This window comes from Lepidochelys kempii, chromosome 5 (genome assembly GCF_965140265.1).
Source record: "Lepidochelys kempii isolate rLepKem1 chromosome 5, rLepKem1.hap2, whole genome shotgun sequence".
NCBI lineage: Eukaryota > Metazoa > Chordata > Testudines > Cheloniidae > Lepidochelys > Lepidochelys kempii.
Genome location: NC_133260.1, coordinates 71,073,480 through 71,100,003, shown reverse-complemented (window position 1 = coordinate 71,100,003; position 26,524 = coordinate 71,073,480). Strand labels below are relative to the sequence as shown.

The 26,524-nt window shown below is 41.6% G+C and overlaps 1 protein-coding gene across 4 annotated transcripts in view; it reads right to left on the bottom strand.

Moving 5' to 3' along the window:
• The window catches only part of CAMK4 (calcium/calmodulin dependent protein kinase IV), a 291,887-nt gene that overhangs the window by 251,144 nt on the left and 14,219 nt on the right, over nt 1-26,524 (bottom strand). For 2 of the 4 annotated variants that reach the window (XM_073344680.1, XM_073344683.1), the window contains exon 1: nt 9,237-9,535. The exons of 1 other annotated variant lie outside the window; for it this stretch is intronic. The gene's annotated coding sequence lies outside the window, so the exon portion shown is untranslated. Of the gene's footprint in view, nt 1-9,236; nt 9,536-26,524 lie in introns of those variants that run through there. One more of the 4 variants, XM_073344684.1, reaches the window with a different exon arrangement.

Sequence of the window (26,524 nt, the reverse complement as noted above, 5' to 3'; positions counted from 1 at the left end):
TATATCATAATGGATATGCACAAGATTGCACAGATAAACATAATCCTGGCATTTCCTAACCTGAGTGCTTGATTTTGAAAACTGGTTCTTTTAACATACAGTTTTTTGGGTGGGTATGTTTGTATACATATTTTACACACACCAGTATAAAATTAACATTATATACAGATGCTGTATGTACACATTTTTCAGAAAGTACATACTGTGTATGTTTTAGTACAAGATATAGTGTACATATATTTGTTAGCTAATTTTTCACTTTGCTATTATTCTTCACAAACAACTATTCACAGTTGATAATGCTCTTTTTACTGTATAACCAAAACAGAAAGGACTATAAACCGATTTTGGTTGACTAGCAAAACGTAGACACAAAAATGCTCAGAGTGCACCCCTGTATTCACACGTTACACACTATTGTAATCTTTGTAGAATGTATGCCTTGTAAGGTATCATTTGAAAGCTCATAAGATTTGGTCACTATCGTTCTGATAAACATATGTGTAGCAACATTGTATTTAAAGTTATAAGATTTCCTTATTTGATGTCATTAACACATGTTCCAAATCCCACACACCTGCCCAAGCAGAGGTTGTCAAAAAGGTCACAAAGGAATATGTGCTCTGCTAAATGTGCATTTAAGTAGTAAACAAAGTCATCAAGCAATAAGAGAAACAAATAAATCTCAAACAGGTGAGAAAAAGCCAGCAGGGAACATCCTTCCACATATTGACTATATTTGTCAGAAGCATGGGTCAGGAAATCCTGTCCCCAGTCAGGTTTGCAGAAAATAGGGGTAGAACCTGCACTGTGGTTCCCTTCCAGCATTAACGGGGTTTTTGAATTCAGAAGAGCAGAATTTCATCCTTAGAGCTGAAAGTGGCTCTGAGGGCTTTTAGGCAAGGAGATGGGGTGGGGGGGCGTGCAATGGAAACAGAAAAAAGTGAGAAAGCACTTCTTTCATTTTCTTTCCTAAAGAGTTTAAACTGTAACACTCCCAGCTGCAGAGTCAGCTCTTTTGCTGAGCAGCCAGTAGTGCAATCGGAGGGTCTGCCCACAAGAAAGGGCAGTCTGACACCAGGTGAGGCAGCATGGGGTAAGGAACTAAAGGTATGTCTTTATGCTGTACGTGTAGTTAGCAGATCAAGGAGACATGCCTGCGCTAGCATCTCAGATGTATTTTTAGTGCACTAGCTTTCATCAAGCTAGCGCAGGTAAGTTTACCCAGGCCTCCAACCAGCTGCAGGCTAGACATACCTGCAAGTTAGAGGCTGAAACCAAAGGACTAATCCTACTTCTCACACTGGCTCATTTTGTGGCTCAATATGTTCTAAACTTGGATATTTTAGGTGCTTAACTTTAGGCAATCAATGTGAGTTACAGATGTTCAGCAGCTCTCAAAGTCAGACCATTTTCATCTAGATGCCAAGATGCTGAAAAACTGGAGAGGATTTAGAAGGAAAAAGAAAAAAAATTCTCACTAACCCTTTCCCAGAACCTCAGGCAGGCCCCACGCATTGAGGTGGGAGACAATGATTGATTCTGCAGGCTCCCCAAAACGCTACAGGTGGCTCTGCTGTGGAGCTCCCAAAGAAATACTAGTGGACAAAACAAGCAGCGTTTCTGTTTCTGAGCACTGGTAACTGACAAAGCAGCTACTAAGTCTTGTTAAAATGCTATATTACAGTCTTGATTCCCCACCGCACACAAAAGCCACATGGGCAGATAGAGGATGGTAGGCTGCAGGGATGTGGCTTGTGGCTCCCCAATTCAAAGCCACACAGTCCCAGACTGCACAGCCCTAACATGTGCCACTGGTGTAAAGTAAGCAACCTTGTACCAATGGAGAAACATGCAGAGCAGAGCTCATTTAGCCCATTGCTTCGTCATAATGCCCCTCTTTTCCATTAAGCAAAAGGGAAGCATAGCTGGTGCAGAAGAGAGCCGGGCCACCTCTACCAACTTTCCATCAGCGAAGAACATCCTTGTGCAGAGGGAATTCTTCACTGATTTTCTCTGAAGACCATTTCATGCTGCTTATGCATAAGGCTAAGATTTTGTCACGCATATTTTTAGTAAAAACACAGACGATAAAGAAAAATTCACAGAAGCCTGTGACCTATCCATGACTTTTACTAAAAATATGCATGACAAAATGGGGAGCTGCAGGGTCCCCACAGCACCCCTGGGGGCTGTCCGGAAGCTCCCAGGATGCCCTGATGCCCGTAGCAGCTCCGATCTCCCGGGGCACCCCGGTTGTCTGCGGCCCTGGGCGCTCCAGGCCCCACGGTTCCCAGCCATCACAGGCGATGGGGGGACCCTGCAGCTCGCAGGCACTGCGGGCTCAAATCACGGAGGTCTCTGGAAGTCACGGATCCGATGACTTCCGTGACAAAATTGTACACCTACTTATGCAATGGAGAGCAGCATTAACAGACCAGAGCATCCAGCCCCACATCTCCACCAGCACCAGAAAATATTACTTGTGCAGAATGGACTGCAACAGAGTTACCACAAACTTGTTTTGGCCATTTCTTGATTGCGTCTGTTATTGTGGCTTCTCCAGAATACAGCTTTATAAAACAAAGTGATCAAGACCTACTTGAGTTCTTTCATGAGTCAAGAGACACTCTGAGGATTTGCAATGATAGCAATAGAACATGAACTGACAAAAAGCCTTAAGTACGACAGCCTGACAGATGAATCTGTATGCAGAAAAATCAGGAAGGTCCCTCTGGAACTGAGAGTTGCTGGAGTTTAAGCTGCTGTAAAAGCTAGTAGTTTTAGACAGAGAGAGAGAGATGTGAAAAGAATAGCTATATGGGTATACAGACCTTATTTAAAAATCTGTATTTTAAATGGGTTTCGCCTTGATGAACTTTAAAAGTAATTTTTCTATCAAGCTATAGATTTCAGAAGATGAGCTGTCTCACTATAGCCCAGCTCCAAAATAGGAAGGTTTTTGTGACTGCCTTGTGTGCAAGAACATTTCTGTTTTTAGATTAGTGAAGGAAAAAGTGGAAATGATTAATCAATCAGAAAATAAAAATAAATTCAGACTTATGATCAATTTAATGTTGAGCAACTGGTTGCCAAGATTTCTCCAATTAGTCAGTTTTATATTCAATTTTCTGTAAACTGGTGACAAATGTCTTTTTAAGACATTTGATCAGATGAGACCATGCCAGCTTCCTCAAAAGTGGAATGAGAGCCTCATTCAAAATTGACTGGAACGAGCTGAATGGTTCCAAAGTAGGCCTCACACCAAACTTCGGAGAAAGGTGATGGAAAATAGACTGAGCAAAATTTGTAAACTGTAAGAACCCAGGGTAAGGCCTAGAATCCTCCTCTTTTTGGTCAACAAGTCACCTGAGGTGAGACAGATGTTCTAAAATCTCCAGGACCGACCACTTTGAGGGAGGGGACATCACAACATCAACTAATAGGCCATCATTATTTATTGTATTTTTCATGTTAGCTAGGAGACATCAGAGTCTTTTTATATTCTTTCCTTTTAGGATGTGGAAATAAATGTGTGGCTACATTCATTCATGAGCTCCCATGAAGCCCACACACAAGGTGCCAGAAAAGAAATTTCCCCAGGTTTAAACTGCCCTAAACACTGTCTTACAAAGACACTCTGTGTATTCTTGGAAAAGCCTTGACAAATTTGAGATTTTAATCTGTAATTTCTAGTAAATAAGAGTTGTTAAACTTCTATTTATTGAGAGTGTTCTATTAAAGATTTTATTATAGATGGGTCTACACTTACCCTTGAAGCAGCTCAGATCACTCGCACTGCCAGGGCTACACTCTGTTTTTAGCATGCTAGTTCAATCACAGGAAGAGAGGGTATATCTCCTTGAGCTGGAGTTTACACCTCCATCCAGAAGTGTCGATGTACCCATAGCGTCTATGTGTTGGGAGGAGGGACAGGGATGGGTTAGCTACCATATAAGAATCAGAGCAGGGTAAAATTTTTCAACCAAAATGTAAAACAGAATAAAATAAAATATGTAACTTTGGTGTCACCAAAATTATTTTCAAATTTGTGTTGATTTTGCTGTAGTGTTAGTCATGAAAAAAACTAAAAATATTTTTTTAAAATATCAAAACATTGTTTTGACACTTTAGAAACCAAACATTTTGATTGTTCAGTTCAAAACAAGTTTTCATTTCAAAACTTTTTATAATAGAAATTCAAAAATATTTCTCATTTTTTGATTCTGAGCAATTGCACATTGCATTCATCCCGAAATGCATTTTTTTCAACTTTTGAAAATTGCCAACAAGCCAAAAAAGCCTTTATTCGCTCATCTCCAATAAGAACTTAAGTCTAAGAAGGAAGTTTTATAATTGGCTGTGAGTTCATGCTTCACAAATTAGACAATAATTTGGTTTCAGTATTAAGATACTCAACCAGATTTAAATTTTCAAGTTCCTGATGCATTTGGTAAAATTCTTTCAATGGGGTTTTTATAAATAAACGGACAGCCACCTTTTTAGACTCCTTCTTGGAAGGCATGAGGACTGATTACTTTTGGTAGTAATTTGAAGATTTTTCTCCAATCCAATATTGAGACTATTTTGTTTGATTTAATTCTGATTTGAGAGATGGTTGTATTCTTCATTTAGATTTAAAATGAAAAAAGGAGCCTACCTAAGGCTCTAGGTGCCCTAATATCTTCATTAATTAAAAATATAAATAATGAAATCCCAGCAGCATTCAAATAATCACTCTGACAGGAACTCAGCCCACCAGACACCTACAGAGATTCCTTTCCACCCCTTCATCACTGTGGGAAACACAGCTTCAGCCTTCTCCAAAAACCCTCTCAAACAGATGTCTTTTGCATCGTGCTTAGATGGTCACCAAACTCTTCTCATTTATACCAAATGTGGAGTGGGGGAAACCAAGTAACAGAGTCTAGGAGCCCTCACAGAGCCCTACCTTTTATGAGGAGGAGGAAATCGAGCACGTGTACCCCTGCTGACCGCAGCTTTGGCGGTATAGGAGAGAGATGTCGTGTTAATAATAGCTTACCTTTGGCAATATTTTTTCTTGACTATTTTAGGAGATTTTTAAAATTATATACATAATAGAAATGGATATGAGTTATATTTCTCTTAATATGGTACATGGGTCCAAAACCTCTGACACACTGGAATAGATACCAGCCAGTCAAAAGCCTGACCACCGGCTCCCTACAAATAGTCTATGGTTCTCAGAGGGAGCAGGGTTCAAAGAGCATATTTTGGAGAGGATTGAGGAGGTATCCACTAGGGATTGTGAAACTGAGGGTAGTAGGCAAAAGAGATTACAGAAAAAAGAAGGGCACCTCCTCATTTTCTATGCTTTTGTCTTTTAACCTTTTCCTCATTTACTTCTCTCCCCGCCCCCTGCCTTTTCCTTGTTTTTCTCATCCTCTGTCCTTCCCCCTTCTATAGTTCTCACCTTCACATCACTCTACGTGCCACTGGGGAATGGGGGAGAGCCTCCAAACACCATAAATTCCAGGGATCCCCTGAGCAGAAAGGCTCCAATGCCATAAAATTGTTATCCCTCCCTGGTCCTGTATGGCAAACCCCATCTCTAGTGGCAGCCTAACTCTCTGAGAGGGACCAATACCGGTGCAAAAACTCTGCACGTGCAGTCCTCCTCACTCTCTCACCAAGAGTTCAGGCATGTAGCACAAGTTAATTAAGCTCCATGCTGCATTAACTCCTATACAGATAATTGCTCACATTGCTGCTCACTGACACTGTCCCCTTCCAGAACTTCATACCCCTTCTCAGAGTTTTGTTCCCTATAGTGCTTCAGGGCCCAGAATAACATGGCCATACGAAAATCATAACATTATAGCTGGTTTGACAACTGAAATTTTACACCACCATTTTTTGGCTGCAATTCTTGATAAGATTTTCTGGAAATTCCGAATTTCCAACAAATTAAAACCACTTCTAGATGGCATTATCAAGCAGCTCAGCCCACAGATATTTAGTATTTTATAATACATGAAGTTCACACAATGCTCATGCCAATTTAATCTTTAGAAAAGCAGTTGCTATGATAGTGTTTTAGATTTTTCTTCATTCATGAGATTTCAGTTCTGACAATCAGAAACACATGCAGAGCCACAGCTAGGAGATACACAAAGATGCAAGTTTCTTTGCTATCAGAAACATGATAGGATATTTTCCTAGCATAACTAACTTCTACAGGAAGAGGGGTATTCCATATTTTATTCTTTTCAATGTGGTAATTTTAAACTGTCATGGTAACATCCCCAAATTTGTAGACAAAAGTGCCACTTAAAGATACTTTAAATCGCCACCATTCCTGCACAGTTCATTCTGTGGAGCAGCAAGATAACCCTTAGTTTGCAAACACCTGATCGAGCTGAAGACGGACTACAACAGTAGTTTGAAAGTTCACTTATTGAATTTGCTGCTGCTTTGTTAAAATTCAGAAAGACTTCTGATAGTCTACTGTGCTATACTTCAGCATTTGCTTCCCAAACCATTTGAAATTAAAGAATGAAATTGCTGTTAGTGATATGTGCTTTCAATACAACATTTTTTATGTTTATGCCTGTTGTCCCAGGTGTGAGGGAAACCTGAGCTCTTGGCTCTCCCAGTCTAGTAGAATTATATGAATAAACACAGCCAGTTGTCCTGTGCCAGATATATTCATTGATCCCTTCCATACCACACTGTGAAAATCAGTTTTATACATCTGAACCTAGCTGTTTCAAAAGCTATGTTGCAGATGTAACTGCAGTTGATACAATATGTTGAACACTGCAGATTTGTTCCCATCAAAAACACTGACTTTAGCAACTTACACAAAAAAACTTACAAAAAAATATTCAAATGGTGGGTTCAATCATGCAGCAATGCAGCAAACAAGTTGTAATGTAACCTTAAACTTTGGGCCTCTGCAAGGCTGGACACTGAAAGGGATCTGCTAAATCTCTGAATAGAATGAAGACTTCATCATTCCTCATTAGCACTTTCCGAGTAATTTGCTCAGCATCATGTATTAGAAATAAACCAAACAGAGAAAATGAACCATGTCCCCCTCATGTGGGATAGAGGCAGGTGCTACTTCAAGAGGACTTGGGAAATAAAAAATAAAACCAGGATTAAGGAGCAAGAAGAAACCCATTCACTTTCTAGCATGTACAAAGTTGACAAAAAGCCTTTACTGGTGAATAAGCAGGGAGTCAGGAGCACACTGTGGAAAATCAGAGACGGGTAAAAAATATTGGGAGACTATGAAACAATGTGTTTTCTTTTCTTCTATATGTACTTTGATTCCAGCTGAGTATCTGCTTCTTACTGAAACTGTCATGCTGAACAATGCAGGTATTTAAAATGATTCCTAGGCTTTCAAGTTAGCACTTCATTTTGTTGACTAGTAAAGAAAGGAACAAGCTGGCTGAAGACCGTTTTCTAGAAGGCTGAATTAGCTTGTTTTAGGGAATCCTACTTCTCCATCCATAATATCCCAGGCTTCTTTGCTAGTGCCTTTATTAGGAGAAATTCACACACACAATTTGGTATCAAAGATTCTCACTTTTAAAAGAAATCTGATTTGTTCAAGGGAGGCGGCAAGCATAGCGTGCAGCATCTGCCTCCAACCTGGCCTGAAGAGAACATCTCTAGGGATGAAAGGATGCTTTCAATCTTAAACCTTTTCTCCTGAGTCTGCCCACAGCTGGCACCATTGTTATTTTGTGAGATGGACTCAGTTCACATTATCTGTAGTAGACTCAGTCAATGAACAGCAATCAGAACAGCATTCAGTCACTACTGATGTTGGCTGGCCTGAATTCAGCCCAGCCAACTAGAGGCAGAAACCTTCATATCTTATTACTAATCTCCAGATTTTATTTTAGGCTGCAGTTCAATCTGAACAGTTTAGTAAGAAGAGAGTCTGACACAGTGAGAACAGAAAGGGAGAAAGTACTTCTTTAAAAATGCATTTTGCTTTGAAATGTGAATTCAACACAGCTACAAGGGCATCTCACTGTTTTGTTCTAATTACATTGCATGACAATCATGGGCCTGGACGGGGCCCACTGAGAAGCCCAACACTGCAGAATGGAGGAGCACTGTCTGAATTACATCATCCTTGTTTTGTCACCTGCTTCCTCTTCAGACGATTTACTTTTGAACCAAGTACAATTCACTTATATTAGCTAGCACTTTCACTGACCTGACTGAAAATCCTTACTTCCTGTATTATTGAGGGACCATATTAAAATCATTTTTTCCAAGCAACAGAAAGCCAAGCAATAGAAATCAAGGGTCTCAGGAAAGGTAGATGGATTATATAATGGAATTCTGTAACTTTAGTTTTCAAACATGGGTGAAAGATATTCAGTAACGTTTGCCACAACAGATTTTCCTCACACTTTTCAAGTTCACAAAATTACAAGAAACCAAAGGGCTTCTTATGGTGATGGTGGTGCAATGAAACATACAATAAAGTCTTACGCTCAAAAATTGGCAGCTGTAAATTTTCTGATAGTGAACAGAATAGACAGATGGACCCGGATTATGCTCAAGACCCACTTTTAACCAGAGCCACTTAAAAAAATACATTTCTTTTGTGGCCATTTTTATTTCTTTTAAATCTGAGAATCTATTGTTACCCTGATTTAAAAGGAATGTGTTATACAGCAAATAGAAATGTTCTGGATAGAAGATCCGGAAGAAGCCAACATGAAAGTCTCAGGTTATTTCCCCACTGTAGACCAGTATGCCTGAGGCCTCATATTTCAACTGTGAGCACTCACTGACTTCAGCTGGAGTTGTGTGTGTTCAGGTCACCTGACAATCAAGCCCTAGGGTTCATTGCTGGTGCAGATCATTAATGTCTCTCTTAGGGAGGGAGCAAGTTATCAGCTTCTCTAACAGAAACTTGATTGCATCCTCTGCTCGAGAAACCAACACCAGAAGCTGGGTAACTATCAGCAAGTATCACATCTTCCATTTTTTGGTTAAGATCACAGAGAAGGTTGCAGTGAAACAACCCTGAGTACCTCATTGCCTCAAATCTCCATGATCCCTGTCAATTTTGTTTAAGACCTGTGTACCAAACCTAAGCTACACTGGTTGTATTGAAGCCAATCCTCCCATAAACAACTGAAGATCCAGTGTCTTTAATGATACTGTGAGATACATCAGTAGCTTTTGACACTGTTGATCATGAGGTATTGTTAACTCACCTGCTAGACTCCAGCAGTGGATGGGGCTGATGTTAGGTGGGCTCCAATATTTCCTGGCTAAACACTCCCAGAAAGTGATATGAGGAGGTTGTGCCTCTTCTCTGAGAGCTATTATGTAAAGTTCGGTAGGTATCCATCTGGTCTTCCCTCCTGTTCACGGTGTATACAGAGCTGTCAGCGAGAGGACGCAGGCGGCAGTGTTTTCAGTATGACAGCTCTCCACTCTATATTCTAGTGCTCCTGACCCAGTCATTGCTGTTGCACATCTTGCCCAGGGCCTAAGGAAGGGTGGGACACAGCTGAGAGCCAGATGGCTGAAGCTCAATATAGATAAGGCTGAGGCAATACTGATAGGATATGGGAAGCATCTGGCTGATATAACGAGGCTGGTGCCTCCCCCTTCGACGAATGGTGTGCTTCTGCCTTTTGTTACTTAAGTTTGCACCTTGGGGTTTTACTGACTCCCTAGTTGCTGCTGGATGATCATACAGCAGCAGTGTCTAGGAATGCTTTTTACCATCTGTACTTGGTCAGGAGATTGTGACTTTAGTTGTGTTATTTTCAGACACACAGATGCAAACCTTACTAATGTATGTAACCATGCCTTTGTCATCTCAAGGTGGGATTACTACAATGCACTCAAACAAAAGGTTCCATTTTAGGCCAATCCAGAAATTTAAGATAGTGGGTAGCTGTATTCTGCACTTACTGAGCAGCGCATCTCTGTGGCAGTATAGGTCACGGGTCCTTCATGATCTGTACTGGCTATCTGTTGGTTTCCTGATTGAATTTAAGGTGCTGGTTTTGATCTATCAATCCCTAAATAGCTTTGAACCTTGCTACTTAAGAGAATGCTTCTCTCCATGCACCTATCAATGGGAGCAGTACGTAGGACAGAGGGGATTTGGGCCTGAAGACTAAATGGATCCAGAGGGGGGCACGAAGGAATTATGAGGGAGATTTCAAGGTGCATGAGGGAGAGAAGAAAGAAAAAAAATGTATAATTTCCACATCTGGTTTTGGCTGGAAATGCAATAACCAAAATACCATGAGAAATACTATTCTACAGTTTTTGGCTCAGCTGAAACCTGGAAGTACTAAAAATGTCAAGGGAGACCTAAATTTTGCAAAATATTTGCCTTGGTGGCTTATTCAAACTGCTTCAGATAAGCTTCAAAGAAGCATTGTACCTGAACTTGAGAATGTTATGTTTGCCCATCGCTAATGTAAACTGGGAGTTTCAAAAAGAGAAGCCTAAAGCAAGACTTCTAAATCCATATTTATGTACCCACCTCAATTTCAGAAGAGCTGAGCACCCTACAGCTCCCATTAATTTGAAAGTGGCAAGGAACTAGGTGCTTAGCACCTTTAAAAAAACAGGCAGGGGAGTCATGATATCACCCCCATGAGCAGCGTCATCCTATACATAAACATGGATTGTAATTGGTTCCAATTTTAAACACATGTATGATGACATAATTACATTAAGTAACCTTGCCCCATTAACCTCGACAGACCCCTTCAAGGTCTGTTTACAGCCACGCATTGTTGATTTTTTGTACATTCAAGTGCATGAGGGCTGTTGTAATGTGAGGTCATGAATGAGTATTGACAGAATGAAAGCTGACAGAAAAGACCCAATGTGCCAAAGGGCTGATTGTTCATAAACTATTGATTAGCGAGCACTGAAAAAAAAAAAACAACAACAACAAACAGCAATTACCCACTTAGCCGTGCTGTGAGTATACTTCAATCTTATATTCCAGTAATGAATGACTGGGTGGAAATATTGTCAAGCAGCAACACACATTTCTCGATTAAGCCACAGAAGAAATATCTTTCCTTTAATCATTTGCAGTGCCACTAGCAAACTGCAAGCTACTTTGTCCCAGATATTGTATTGTACTGACCATTTTCTATTCCAACAAGCCATACTTAACAGTAAGTACTATTTTTCAATCTGCTTGTCTACAAGCTATTAACTCAATTTCCAGCTTTCAATTTTTATTCTCAGCTGATCAGCAAGATAGAGGAATTGATTACTCATGTGGAAAGGTAGGATAACATAACTAAAACTCTGCATTGCTTCAGTCATGATGATTTCTGTATAGCTGACTTCACAGTAATTAATGCAGTGCAAAGGGATATAAAAAATACCAACAAAAGTATTTCAAAACCTTAAAGGGCAGTGTGACCGGGTGCCTGGATGGATCACGCTGAGAATGCTATACTCAGGGCAGACTGCAGTGAATGGGGCAGACAATCCCTAGTACTGGTGGTTTATTCTATAATTAGATTCACCAAACCAGTAACAGACCAGCTTCTGTAATACCACATTGATTAGAAGAAGCTATCTACAGTCTCCTTTAAGCAATTCAGTCCTTGGTCCCCATCTAGACAATCACATCTAATATAGCGAGGGTTTACTGAAAACCTGATTCACCATATGTGAATTTCACCAGTCTCAAAGGACCGGATACTGATCCCCAAGTCAATATGAATTTCATATCTTACCCAATAATTACACAGATGCCAAACCTTTACTTACTAAAAGATTAAAGATTTAATAACAAAGGGAAAAGGAAAGAAGAGAGTTGCAGTGGTTAGAGATCAATATACATACAGATATGAGTAAAGCCCTTAGGTCAGTTTCATAGCAGAGATGGTGAGGCTGCTGATTTGTAAAAGTCTTTCTGGAATCAATTTAAAAGGTTATAGTCCAATAGGCAGTCCAGGTCAAGAGTCTGTTAGAGTTTTTCCATGCATTTTCCAGGTTATTTCAAATAATTATTTGGAAGATCTCCATCTTATGACATATTTTCCCAATTTGAACAGATTAGAGATGGCAGGATCAGGCTTGGGGCTTTCCTTTAAAGTCCTCTAGCAAGCTGATAAACCTCTTGACACAGCAGGAGCTTCCCTGAGGAAGAATAGGCAGTGCAGATAGAAAAGGAGGACTTGTGGCACCTTAGAGACTAACCAATTTATTAGAGCATAAGCTTTCGTGAGCTACAGCTCACTTTCTCAGATCATGTAGCTCACGAAAGCTTATGCTCTAATAAATTGGTTAGTCTCTAAGGTGCCACAAGTCCTCCTTTTCTTTTTGCGAATACAGACTAACACGGCTGTTACTCTGAAAGCAGTGCAGATAGTTGCTTTGAAGCTAATCTTCTACTTCCTATGCATACACAGGTAAACTAGTTGCATTCATTCACAAAAAGCAATTAGCCATTCAAACTATCAAGACAGTTCACAGGTGATTTACTATGTGGAATTACAAGGAGAGATTAGGACAATGATAGTATTAGGCCACAAGTCCCATCTAAATGATAATATCCCCTTTTGATCTCTGAGTCAATAGAATACAGTAATGAATCATTAGAAGACAGGAACAGGATTTAGCATCTACAAGCCAATTTAGATCACTTTGTTATATTTCTAATAGAATGCAGGTAAACACTTAGGCCACGTCTACAGGATCGGCGGGTAGTGATCGATCAGTCGGGGATCGATTTATCGCGTATAGTGTAGACGTCACTCTGCTGTCGACTCCGGAACTCCACCACGGCGAGAGGAGAAAGCGGAGTCGACGGGGGAGCGGCGGCCATCAATCCTGCACCGCAAGGATGCGAAGTAAGTGATTCTAAGTTGATCTAAGATACATCGACTTCAGCTATGCTATTCTCGTAGCTGAAGTTGCGTATCTTAGATTGATCCCTCCCCCTCCCCAGTGTAGACCAGGCCTTAGTGTCTACCCTTGATTTCTACTGCTGGTCTAGTACATCTCTTTGAAATTCACATACTAGTAGATGGTCTTCATTACATTTCAATGCCTCTTGTTAAGTTGTCATGGGTCACACACAGGTTGGTTAGTCTGTCAGTGGCACAGGCAGATTCTCTGCCTTACCCATGCTCTGCAGGGGTACACTGGAAGGATGAGCATGGGGGGAGGGAGAGGCATAGAAATCTTGGTGCAGCTCCCTGCTCCTCAGCCACTTGACACTGGCATAAATTAAAGATGTAGGGACCAGTGAAGAAGTAGATGTAGTGGACCTCTGCTCCATGATATCCTTATGCTTCAGGCCCACAGCACCCCTGACATGCTCCTTCTCTTCCCTTGTGCCAGGGGTGGGGGAACAGCTGGTACAAGAGGCAGCCAATCCACCACTGTCTGCTTTCCTCAGGCTGACAGATCTCCTGCACATCTACTAGCTTTCAGCACTACTAGAGAATCTGCCCCTAATAATTCTAAAAATCATTGTTCTGTGGAAAGTTTGGCATCTACTGAACAAATGAAGATGAGGTATTTTAGAAAGATTTAATTGGTAAGTTGTTCAGGATAGCCAGGTCCACCCCAACTTCCAGCATGTAGCCCATATACGCACACACGACATTTTACAGCATAACTAAAAATGCTTCTGGGAAATTTTCAAACGATTGGACAGAACTGGCCAGAAATCAGAGGTGGAAAACTCATAAGATGCCACCAATAAAATCCCCTCGGAACGGAATTCTCCCAGACACTACAGATTTTCTGCTTAATGAAAGTGCAAACTTAAATGTTTCTATTATACCACAAAAAAATGGACTTATTCTGACAAAATTTTAAATCCAGTACTGCATATGCATTACCTAAAGAAACAGTGACAATTTTAGACAACCTTTGTACTAGTCAGATCCTGAAGATACAGTGCTGCACAAAATACCAGGCAGTCAAAGAAGATTTCAGTTTGAATTCTAGATAAGGATGCACTGGAAAAATAAAGACTGAAGCATTGATGATATCAAGGAATCCTTAGTATTGAATCTGCTAACACCACCACAGACAGATACTGAAAAATCAATAAAAATGGTTAAGAGAGAGCAAGCAAACAAACCAAAGACACTTACTTCAAACACTAATATCAAAACAAACTAGAAACACTGCAACAGGAAGACTGATGCACTTCTGGCAAGACAGACCATGTTTTGATGGTCTGAGTACACAGAGGAAGCTCCTCGGGGACCACAGGGAGCATATTTTGGAGAATTGTTTTGCCTTTTTGCGACAGTCTCTTGTTCATATTCAGACCTTGCATAGAGCAGAACTATTCCAATGACTGCTTACACCAGCACTATGTTTGGTCCTCTCTTTTAGGGACATGTGGCTCTAAGTCCTATAGAGCTGTGGAGCTTTTTTCCTTTGCTCCGGACACAGAAAATGAGGTATCCCGTCTTTGTATGCTGAGTGACAAACAAGAGTATCATTGCTATGCAGGTCAGAAAGCCAATAGAAACCTGACATGCAGTGTTTAATGCTGGTGGGAAGAATGGACTAGATTTCAGCAAAGAATGGTAGATAGCATTCCACCAACTCCCCCTTCCAGTTTTGGGAACTAATTAGAAATACAAGTTTAATGGTACATAGAGGTAGAAGCACTCACCGCCCCAAAAGTAACAGAGATGAAAAACCATGTACTCCTTAATTATACTTTTAAATCCCACAGATGGAGCATCTGTCAAACATAGGGCCCAATTCTTCACTGCCTTTCATCTCACGTAGTCATTTACTCCCATGGTTTGAATAGAACCGAGCCCAAAGGGGAGAATGGGGTAAAGAGGCATCCAAACTACAACTCCCATAAGGCACCATGGAACATAGGTAGATGTAGTTTAATGTTGAACTGACTCAAAATGAAATATTTTGATTCAGGAATGTTGAAACATTTCATTTGAATTTTAAAAATGTCAGAGCAGTTGAAAAAGGTTCACATCTTGATTTCAGATGAAGACAAAAGCTGAAATACTGGACTATACAATGGCATGGAAATTCTGATTTTCACTCAGTTCTACTCGTTCACTAATTGTGACCATTTGCATAAACAGGTTTTTGTTTTCAGGAGTACCTGAGGGGGAACAGCTGTTCATCGTACTACATATGAACACGTGTGCGCTAATCATTTGCTACTTGTTATTTTCCTGTTTTAAAACTTATCATCCAATAAGGGAGAAAAAATAATATGAGGCATTGTAGGTGACCAATCACTCACTACAAACAACAGTTCAAGAGCCACCCAAAGGCTAAAACTTATTTGACCAAGCTATCTGGCAAGTATTTACAAATAATGAATGCAGTCATATAGATCCCGCGGTATGTCTATACTTCGAGCTGGGGAGGTAAATTCCAGCTTGAGGAGATATACCTGCATCAGCTCTCATTGAGGTAGGACACTAAAAATAGAATATAGCTGTGGCGGCATGAGCAGGTAGCCACCCCACGTTCCCACCTACAGTCTTGAGATTAGGATTTGTTGGATAATTTGTTTACAATAAACCATTTGGCCAGCTCTAATTATACCTCCATCTTCTGTTAGGAAATAAGCCTATTATGATTATTTCTGCCACTAAAGGTATTTTATCTTGTCTGAAGTCAAACATAGGAATGTGATGGCTACATTTTCTAATTTGGATAGTTTTCCGGATGTTGTAAACACTACCTAGATTAGATGCTGCAGCTCTACACAGCTGAAAAGTGGCATTATAGCAACAGGGGCTATTGTTTCCATTTTATATCTACCCAAGCAGAGGCTTCAAACTGGTCACAAAAGATATAATTCCACAGATGATAAAGAGGAGACTAAGTGGCTGATCTGCAATTTGGAATAAATAATTCTTTGGAGATGTAAGAGGATTCTTTTTATACAATGCAGCTAGTCAAACAAGCTCTATACAAAGCTTCTTTCAGTACTAAATAAAATGCCTTTTTAACCTGATTTCATTCCAATTACACCTGCTTCAGAACAAAACAAGGAACAAAGGATTTTAATGTAAATACAAGAAAGACTTTACCTTTTTCCTTATTATGATGGAAACTGGTTTTCTTTTTATGAAAAGAAGGGGAAGGAGAAATAAAGGCTAGTTTGGTAAAGTGTTTTGCAACATTGCTTTTCCAATTCACATTGACTCAATCTAGTAATTCGTATAAATTTTACTGCATGGTTACTGGAAGGTGACATAAGGTTATTAAGTTCTAAACAATGGCCCCAATTCTGTTCTTACTTGCACAAGTGTTATTCAACTGACATACAGTGGAGCTACTCTTGATCACTGTTCCCTTTTAAGCTGTGTATGTGTGCGCGCGCACACAGATCCTAAACCCCACACACACGGCGAAACACCGCGCGCTCAAAAAATGAAATACTACATCGGAGCCAGGCCGAAATATCATTGACATTGTTCGCCCGCCATCTATCCACACTTCCAGATTCTACTAGCTGGCAAGGGGGGGAAAGGGATAATGTATACGCATTTTACTCGCTTGGGCGCATTTGCCTCATGGCGCACAAATTTGAACTCTGCTTCAAAAATTTGCACAGAAGAAATTTTTTGTGCACACGGCCTGTCAAAAATTAGAGGGAATATTGCTCTTGATTTAAACTACTGTAATTGAGAGGAAATCAGGCTCAACATTTGTAATCCTCCCCAGAGACCAAACTGAAGGAATTTAAAATTACAATTGCCTTTTCAATGTAGGGTTACCAGATGTCCCGATTTTATAGGGACAGTCCCGATATTCAGGACTTTTTCTTATATAGGCACCTATTACCCCACCCCAGTCCTGATTTTTCACACTTGCAATCTGGTCATCCCAAGTGCACTTAGTTATTATTACAAAGGAATCTTAATTATCCAGATCATTTGGATGATGCCAGATATGCTCAGGGAATCAATAGGACACATACACACAAACACTAAGAATTCACTATAAACTACAATGCAGATAGTGGTGTTGGTGGAGAGAGCTGGTTGGACCAGGACTCCTGCTGTATATTGTGTGTTTGAGCTAGTGTAAACCTAATTGTATAACAGGAAAAGCTGACAGGTAAATATTTACCAGCTAAGAAAGTAAATGATTCAATGGAGTTGCACTAGTGTAATAGAGCAGAATTTTGATTTAACATTTTCAAAAATGCGTCAGTGAAAGTGTACTGTACATTCCACACCAGCCCGTGACAAAATTTATCTTGAAGTGCTATTGCTGTAAAACAATCATTAGCCTTTTCCCTCTTTTCTTGGATACATAATAAGGATTTAGCCTTTTAACAGCAACATGTGAAACAATACCATTATATGCCATAGGAATCTGAATCTTACTGTTACCATCTATACCCAAAGCATCACTCTCAAAATACTTTCAGATATTCCCTGGCTCAGAATGTCAGATAGGTGCAGAATGCCTAAGAGTTCAGACCTTTTAGACTAATATAAGCAAGAACCTACAGAGTTAAAAATTGCTGACAAATTACATATCTGAGTACTTCTGACCACGTGAAAAGGATATTTAGTTCTCTTGCTCAAAAAAAAAAAAAAGGGGGACAATAATTTGTCTCCAAAATTAGTCTCCAGAAAAGGAGACTACAACAACTATTTGAATATTAAGCATACAATAGCAGTTCTTCTGCAGAAGGGATCTAAAAGTCCATTCATTTTAATCAAGCATTTCATTTTACCACAAAATAAAAGAACACAGCATAGAATTCTTTAGTGTTGGTAGCATGCCTGTGCTCCTAATGTTGATTATCTGAAGATAACTTATAAAGAATCAATAAAAATGTTATTTCAAAGTACTGTCCGATAATTCAAGATTGGTTATCCCATGAGGGTTAATTGTTAAAACAAAACAACAACAAAGCATGAATTCTTCATTATATTCGTTACTTCAGTTTGTTGCAAGTCATTTATCAGAGAACTTTAACCCTTGGTTCTGTTTGCAAATCAGTCCTGGTTTCTTCACACACATTTGTTATTCATTAGTATCCACAGAGTAGCTGATGTGAACAAATTTCAGTTGATGGGTTGTTCCTGAACAATTTACTCTGACAATTCATTAGGGAATCAATCATGCGCACCACAACTGAGTCATATGTATGTTTTTTCTTCCTGACTGGATAACTGAACCAGTAGAACAAAGACTAATCAATCACACACACATTTGTGGTACAAATTTTTGGACAACAGTCAATCCTACTAGAATTCATGAAACTTTCAGGATTCATTGATATTTTAAACCAGATATCATCTGAATATTCTAACCACTAATAATATGATCCCATTGACAGAGTGCACTTGATATATGTTTATTTTCATGAAAAATATTCACACTCTTTGTATCATCATTCACTTGGCTCTATTCATGACATTGTTGATTTATGATGATAAAGATAGCAAATGGTCTCAGGTGAAAGTGTACAAAGCAGTTATTAATCCTTGTTGGGGGAAATATGGAAAAATGAATATAAACCACACACATGCTGTATCGATATTTTAGCTTATTCTCCAAACCTGAGCAAGTGTGGTTTTCCAAAACTGTGTAGAAAGGTCACAGGGAGATGTGTTATCTATTTGTGGTGGGGAGAGTTGGGGAAAGAGTATGGGAAGACAGCATCCCTTCTGAGGTAAAGATACAGTTTTAATAGCTTATCTGTCCTATCTGGTGGTTATGTTCATGGTGAGGTGCGTGTCTTTGGGTGGAGGAGGAGAAGGTAACACCAAAGTAGTTTTTTTATGAATACACATGCACAAAAAATCTAGAAACAGTTGATGAGTAAAGCATGGTTTCCAGCTCTAAAATGGATGTGGGTCGATTCTAATCCCTTCTGCAACAGTTCCAGGCAAAGGTCCTTTGCCATTATGCTCCTGCTGAAAGACGGCACTCCCATTACTGTCTTCTGCAACATCCTCATCTCCGGCCTCGACAAATGCAATCTTGCCTCCTTTATATCCTGTCATGGATCCACAGACTCGGTGCTATGGCTCCAGCTTTGGAGCAGTGTCTAGGAGGAACCCCTTCAAGGTGCCAGACCTCCAAGAGATCTCACTTTTCCTTCAGGATAAGCCACACGGCTTCACCGCCTCCTTAGACTGGACGACTGGGTCTGCAGCACTCCTTCACATTGTGAGCTTTGTTCAGTGAAGACCAAGAGAGACAGACCCCGATGGAGACTCTTCAGGGACTAACGTACCTTGCCAATCCTTTGTCACAGCATTGTCAGAACAGTAGGGTTTATTAGCCATCTGGAACACAGCATAGGAAGCCCTTAGGTTAACACAGAGGAATGAAGGTCAAAGCATAGTGACCATTCTGGGTAGTGCAAAGCCTAGCCATGCTATAGCAAGCAACATTGTTTGAGCGGTCTCTCTCCCCATCCGATCTCCTCCATCAGACTCCAGGTGAGAGCCCCGACTGCCTCCAGCAGCCAACACTTACCCCATCTCACACCTCTCCAGTCCTTTGTTCTCACGCTGGAGAAATTTTGCACTGTCCCGCCCACTGAGAGGAGAGGAAGTCTCTCTCTCTGGGTCACTGGCTGCTAAGTATCAATGTCAGAAGACAACAGTAAATCCAGTTGCCCTTATATGCTCCACTGATATGGGGGCCGAGACCCAGACAGCTAGGCAACACCCATATCTATGTCTCTTCACCTACCCTGAGAGCAAACTACCCTTCCCTACCCGCTAGGTAACAATACTGCACACAGAGGAAGCTAAGGACACAGGCCTCATAACAATATTACAAAAAAATTCCACTTAGTCACATATCAATTCAAAACACTGCTGTAAAGATAATTTTTCTGGCTTGTCACTTTGATCATGTCACCCCTCTCTTTGTGTCCCTCTGCTAGCTCCCCTTTCTCCACCGCACCAAACACAAAACTACTTGGCTCCACTTCCAAGACTCTTCATGGCCCTTCTCCATCCTCCTTATCATCTCTCATTTGCTATAGAGATGTAAACTCTGACCTCCACTCTGCCAGTGATGGCATATTTCACTTACTTGTGCTTATTTGAAACTGTAACCTTTGTGTTTTCAATCATACTGCTCTTTATACACAGGTATCCACAAAGGCAGCTTATTGTCCTCCTTAAAACTTATTTGATTTGATGCCTACAAAATAGTTGTCAACAGTTAGGCAGCTGGCATGCTGAGACCACTGCCTATCATCCTGATCAATACTGTCTCATTGTTTCCTCATGCTGTGTCAGTGTCCACCTGTTGTCTCCTGTCTTATATTTAGACTATAAACTCCTTGGGGCAGGGACCCGTTTTTTTGTTCTGTGGTTGTACAGCACCTTGCATAGTGGGGAATCTTGATCCATGACTGAGGTTCCATGGAGCTACTATGAGATAAACAACACTCACTGTACAGTACAAACCTGCTGTAGACCTTGAGGGTACATGTGCACAGCAGTGTGTCAGAGAACCCTGGGCTTGAGCAGCTACATTGCATTTTAACTCTCTGTTAAGAATCTTCTGACCAGTATTCAAACCCTGGGCTCTGGCATCCGCACTGCAGTGCACAGACCTGAGTCAAAGTAACCATATCCCAGAGAGCCTAGTGACCCCCTCATGTCACCACTCTAGCCCTAAGAACATGGTGCACTATGGGAAAACTCTACTGCCCATGCTGCACATTACAGGAAGTTTGAACCACCCACCAGCACAGCTTGCCGAGCAGCCATTATGTTCTGTGCACTCCCAGCCAGAGTAGTAACCTGGAGGAAGTGCCTTTTGACAAACTTCTGCTTGCTCTTTCACTCCTGTGTCAGGAAACTGGCAGAGCATCCGCGAGGCACTGGTGGACATTTCAGCAGTGTTTTCTGTCCCACCACAGGTACCTGACAGATTTCCTGATGGAGCTGCAGGAGGAGAAGGAAGAGTACTCTAGCATCACAGACTAACATTGGCAGATGCTGCAGTATACTTGGCATAGCCACTGATGACCCCTATGTACATGGCAGCTTCTAGTGCAGGGCAACAAGCATGGACTAATGGCACCACATGATCATGCAGACCTGGGATGACCAGCTGTAGATCCAGAACTTTCGCATGAAGAAAGACACATTTCTGGAGCTTCGTGAGCAGCTTGTCCCCACCCTCCAGATTAAAGACACACATCAGAGGTCACCCTTGCTGGTCCAGAAGCAGATTGTTATATCCGTCTAGAAGCTAGCTACCTCAGACTGCTACAGGTTCATTGACAACCAGTTTGGGGTTGGAAAGATGACTGTAGGTAAAGTGGTGGTAGAGGTGACTAAGGCAATCAGGCATGTGGTTTACCCCAAGGTGGCAGGCATTAAAAATATTCCACAGGTAACTGCTGGTTTTGAGAGAATGAGGTTTCCTAACTGGCGAGGCCATTGATTGGACTCACATGTCCATACTTTACTTTGCCCTCCTCGAGGAGACACGAGTACCTAAACCGCAAAGGGTGCAACTCCATTGTTATGCAGACACTAGTGGACCTCAGAGGCAGATTTATGAATGTCAAAATTGGCTGTATAGGAAAATTTCACGATGCCAGAGGTTTTTTTTGCCTATATTCATGGACAGGCTGGGACACTATTCTCACCAAATGACATTGACAAATTATGTTACTGTCCCCACTGTTATTCTGGAGGACCCTGCATACTCTCTCTTTTGCCTTGGCTTATGAAACCATACCCTAATTTCAGAGGCCCTGGCAAAAGAAGGTTTAATTACACTCTCAGCAGGCGTAGAATGATTACTGAATGTGCTTTTGGCACATTAAAATCTCGTTGGAGGTGTCTACGGACCTGTTTGGATGCCAGTGTAATTAATGCTGTCCGCATTACTGTGGCTTGCTGTGCTCTTCACACCCTGTGTGAAGCCAGACGTGAGCCATTCCCCCAAATGGCCCTATGACAGCGAGGGGATGCTGGGTCAGCACTCCCAGCGAGAAAGTGCAGCTACCACTGAAGGAGCTGGTTGCACCGAGGCAGGAGAAGTAAGAGATGCTTTGTGTGCTCACATTAGGGACTCACAGGTACTATTCTCCCTCTTCCACTGGGCTATGCATGAATATGATGTGGGGAGGAGAGAGAGAGAGAGAACACAGAGTAATGGATCATTTTGGACAGGGGGCAGTACCTGGGAGGGGTGGTCTTGACTGCCATGGAATGCAAGTCAGAATGACATGATGAAAAATGAATTTGTTTGTAGGGTGGGGGCAGCACAATGGCTGTACAGATGGAATTTACTGAAGAGCTGTACCTAGATAACTAGAGGAATACTGTTTGCTTTGTAATGCTTAGTTACTCCTTAACATGTTTTTAGCTTTATTATCTCAAATCATAATTGTATGATGTGATGCACAGATTACAAATAAACAGACATGTTCTGTTTTCAAGAAAGTTTATTGCTATCAGTGCATCACAGTCTTGGGCAGGCCAGCTGCCATTACAAAACCATACATCCAAACAGAAAGGGCAGGAAATAGTTCATAACCAGCACAATCCGCCTATTGCTGGATGTCCCCTGGCCTCAAGCTCGCCTTTCTCTTCTTTACTCATTTACTCTTCCACTCCACTCTCCTGCCCCCAAGTGAGGTTTACACTGGAGAGGGGTGGAAAAAGGAAGGCTGCACGGTGTTTAATTGTCCTGCCCAGCAACTAATGAGTCCTGAATACAGGGGCCGCCCCAACAGGGAATTGTCTAAGCTACTCCTGAGCTGAGGGTATGTTGCAGGGGCATCATGCCATGGGAGAGGCAGCAGGGACCAATATTCTTGTAGCCATTATAGACAGGACTTTCTGGAACAGTTTTCTCTGTTGGGCTCTGTCCTCCCCACTTAGCTGCCGCTCCTGTTCCAGTAACTGTTTACCCTGTCCTCCCCCTGGGCAGCATGCCTTAGCCTTTCCTCCTGCCTCTCAGCATGCTGTTGTTTCAGTCTTTTATCCTTCTTCTGATACTGGACCTGCTGGTCTGCCCTCTCAAGAACATTGATTATAACTTCATCACAGAAGCGCTTCCTTTTGGAATGGTCCGTGAGTACGTTGGGCCAGAGATCGAGTTCCTGAAGAACAGCAGGCAGGATGGGCTGAGAGTCCTGAAACAGGACAAGAAACAGGGTGTTATTGTTTAAAATAGCTCTGTGGAGGAGCACAGAATTAATAACTGTGGAATTCAAGGACAAAAAATATAACAGTTCTAAAGTGAACCTACACACATTGTGAAGGGGATGCGTCAGTCCTCACACTGTCTCTTGATACAGCTTTGTTAATCATAGTTAAAGAAGTGCAAAGGCAATGGTAAATTTAAAATTAAAACCTTTACTCTGCTTCATAAAAAGTTCATAACTAATTGCCATATGGAAGAGAGGTGGGTGTGTCTAGAGCCCTTGCTGCAAACAGCTTTTTCTGTCATATCGGGCCTTTCATATTTTTAAAAACATAACTGTTCTTGTGGTGCCCTAGTGGCAGAGAGAGATGTTATTCCAAACTAAAGGAGGAAAACTTGCAGTGTATGCAGCAGAAGTATTCAAACGAACAGTGACCGAATAGCATATCCCGGAGGGGAATGGACTCAGTGCTTAATCTGTGCCAGGGCCTGGCACTTCATAGCCCCAGCACCTCTGAGCTTGCTGGGCCAGTTATGAAAAAAAAATCTCTATTTTTTGGTCTGAAGTGTGTTTTTCTTAAAAATTCTCAACACAATTGTATCCATCAGGACATTAACCAGGACAGGGCAAGCGGGGCAGCCACCTGGGGTGCAAATCCGAGGGAAGGAGGCCAGAAAAATGGGGCAGACAAAAAAAAAGTAGGGGGTAGAGCCCTGCAGCAGGACTGGGATCTCGCGGGTCCCATTACCATACCACCCTTACTTCTGCACTGCCTTCAGAGCTGGGTAGCCAGAGAGCAGCCTAACATGAGAGTATCAATTAAACACATGGCTTTCCCTGTTACTTGCTGTATGCAAAACTCTCTGAAATCTGCAACATGATTCCACTCCAGTATCCGCCCCACCAGGCTTACCTCTGACAGAAATGGACTTGGCTTGGGAATACAGAATACTGTTTCCCAAACACACACAGTTCACTGTTTACAGGAAGCTGCACAGACCCAGGAAGAGTGACTGCATAGTGGCAAATTTCTAATTAATGACAGGAAAACAAGAATGACCATAGCAAATCGGAAGAGGAGGGCTGCCTAGATGCCATGATGCAATCCGCCATTAGTGACTAAACAGTGATCACCATTTTTGCATTGCTTCTTAAAGCAGAAATCCCTCCTGTTAATGTAATAATAAACAGTAAATTTAAATCAGACACTTACCCAGCTCCGGGGAGGCTTCTGTCCCCATGGAGTTCTCAGCAGGCTTGGCTGCAGCCTGTTCCTTGGCGGCAAACAGCTCTTCCAAGTAGGGAATGGGAATCTGCTGTTGATCCTGATCCACACCCGGCTCTGGGACTGGTTTAATTAAAAAAGTCACTTCATGATCCTGGCTGGGAGCCTGCTGTTGGCTTCAACCAGTCCCATGCTGCTTTCTGGTGGACGGCAGGGCACCATCCTGCCTCACCAGGTCGTCATGAAACACGGTTGGCTCTGTGCTGGGCGCGGTGCCCAGACCCGGTCAAAGTTATCATAAAAGGGGCATGTCGTTGGCAAGTTGCCCGACGTGCAATTCTTATCCCTTGTCTTCCTGTATTCACTCTTTAGCCTCTTAATTCACTTACTGCACTGATTACCTGTCCAGAAACTCTGCAGAGTTTCCAGCTTTTTAGCTATCTGCCAGTATTTCTGGTGCTTTTGCTGAAATCCACAGTTCTACTGGCCTCACGCCACAGATTCACCAAAATCTGGCTGTGCTCTAGTGGCCAAGAAGCAGCTCACTTTGCAAAAGACTTGATCAGATCGATGTCCATTTCAGACCCTGGAAGCTCTCTGATACTGTGCTTGCAGATTGGTGATCAGAAGACAATGGGTTAACACCAACCTGTCATTCGCAAAGGGGGGTGGCTTCCGTTTGCAATAGAGTACATTGCAGATTGTTAGCATAGAGAGGACTAAGGAAGTTGCCCCAAGGAACTCTGGCATTCCTCCAGCTAATTTCTTGGACTCAAGTAAACTGGTGCCATGTCTACCCTGCAAAGCAATAGGGCTCGGACACTGTGTTCCGGCTTGACCCAAGCTCGGACCATCCAGCCCTGCAGGGTCCTGGGATCCTGGTTTCAAGCCCTGGATTAGGGCAACTGCAGTGTGGATGCAAGAGGAGTGAGGGGGGCTTGCCTTGAGATCAGGTTTACACTGCTGTGTAGACATACCCTGAGCTTTGCCCTGACAATACTAAGCATTAGGTCTTTGGTTTGGGTGGAGTTAAGTCTGTTTTTTGCATAGACTTGCTCATTCTAATATTGCATACAATTATAGTTTTAATAGTTGCCCTGTTAACAGAGAAACTTACAGCTGCATTCTCTAAGCTGTTAGTATAACTTCTGATATTTTTGTTGGTGAAGGACATTTCATTTTAAGCACTAAATTTACTGTGTAATTTTGCATGCCTGTGGATGTTGGTATAAATCAGAGAATCTGAACATCCTGGAGTTTCCAGATTTGGCTCTGTAACAGGGCTTGTTTGCCCATCAAGGCAGGCTGCAGGCCTGGCACAGTCCTCTTGCAGACCCTTAACAGAGATCAGGCTAAGATATGAGGTCTGATCCATACCCCAAGTTCAAATCCAGGTATATCACTATTTTCAAAGGAAAGACTTAAAAATCTCAAGAATAAATAGGAACGAGGCTATAGCACTCAAAACATGTTCAAGAAAAGCTACAAACATCCAGCAAACCAAGAATCATTTCACTTGGTTAGGAAAAGCCTCATTTCCATGAAGATAAGGTCTAATTTTAATAAAAAGCATTCTTCTTAAGTACTCAGTGCACAGTACATTAATGGAGACAACTTAAAATGTGAGAAGTATGGACACTATAGCCTATATGTGTCTGTTTTTCTTTAACTGGCAGTAAGAGTTATTTTCTTCTAAGTTTTGTTTAAAGTCTCCTCAAGTAACTTAATAAACACGAAGAGTCTCATTTGGAAGATTCACATAAGCCAGGGCAAAGTTGTAATGAGAGTGCACACAGCTGGTTAGTTCAAATTTCAGTTTGGACAGACTTCCCTTAGAAAAGATTAAAGACAATGATGTGTGTGTATTAGTATATACCAAAATGGGATGAAAACAGATGTAAGCAGTGTCAGGATGAGCTCCACCCTGACATCTGGTGGTGAGGTGTGGCAAGTGGTGGAAAAGAACTTCAGGGGCCGATCTCATTTGCATAGGCACACCCACCCCCCCTAGAATGAGGCCCTAGCTGCCCAAATGGTCACTTTGGTTGCTGTGGGATCCCCAGTGTCTCTATTATTGGGGCAGGAAGAATAAATTGTTATTACCCTGATTATGGGAACTGTGCTTGGAACTGTACTTGGCCTTTTGTTATATGGAGGGACTCACC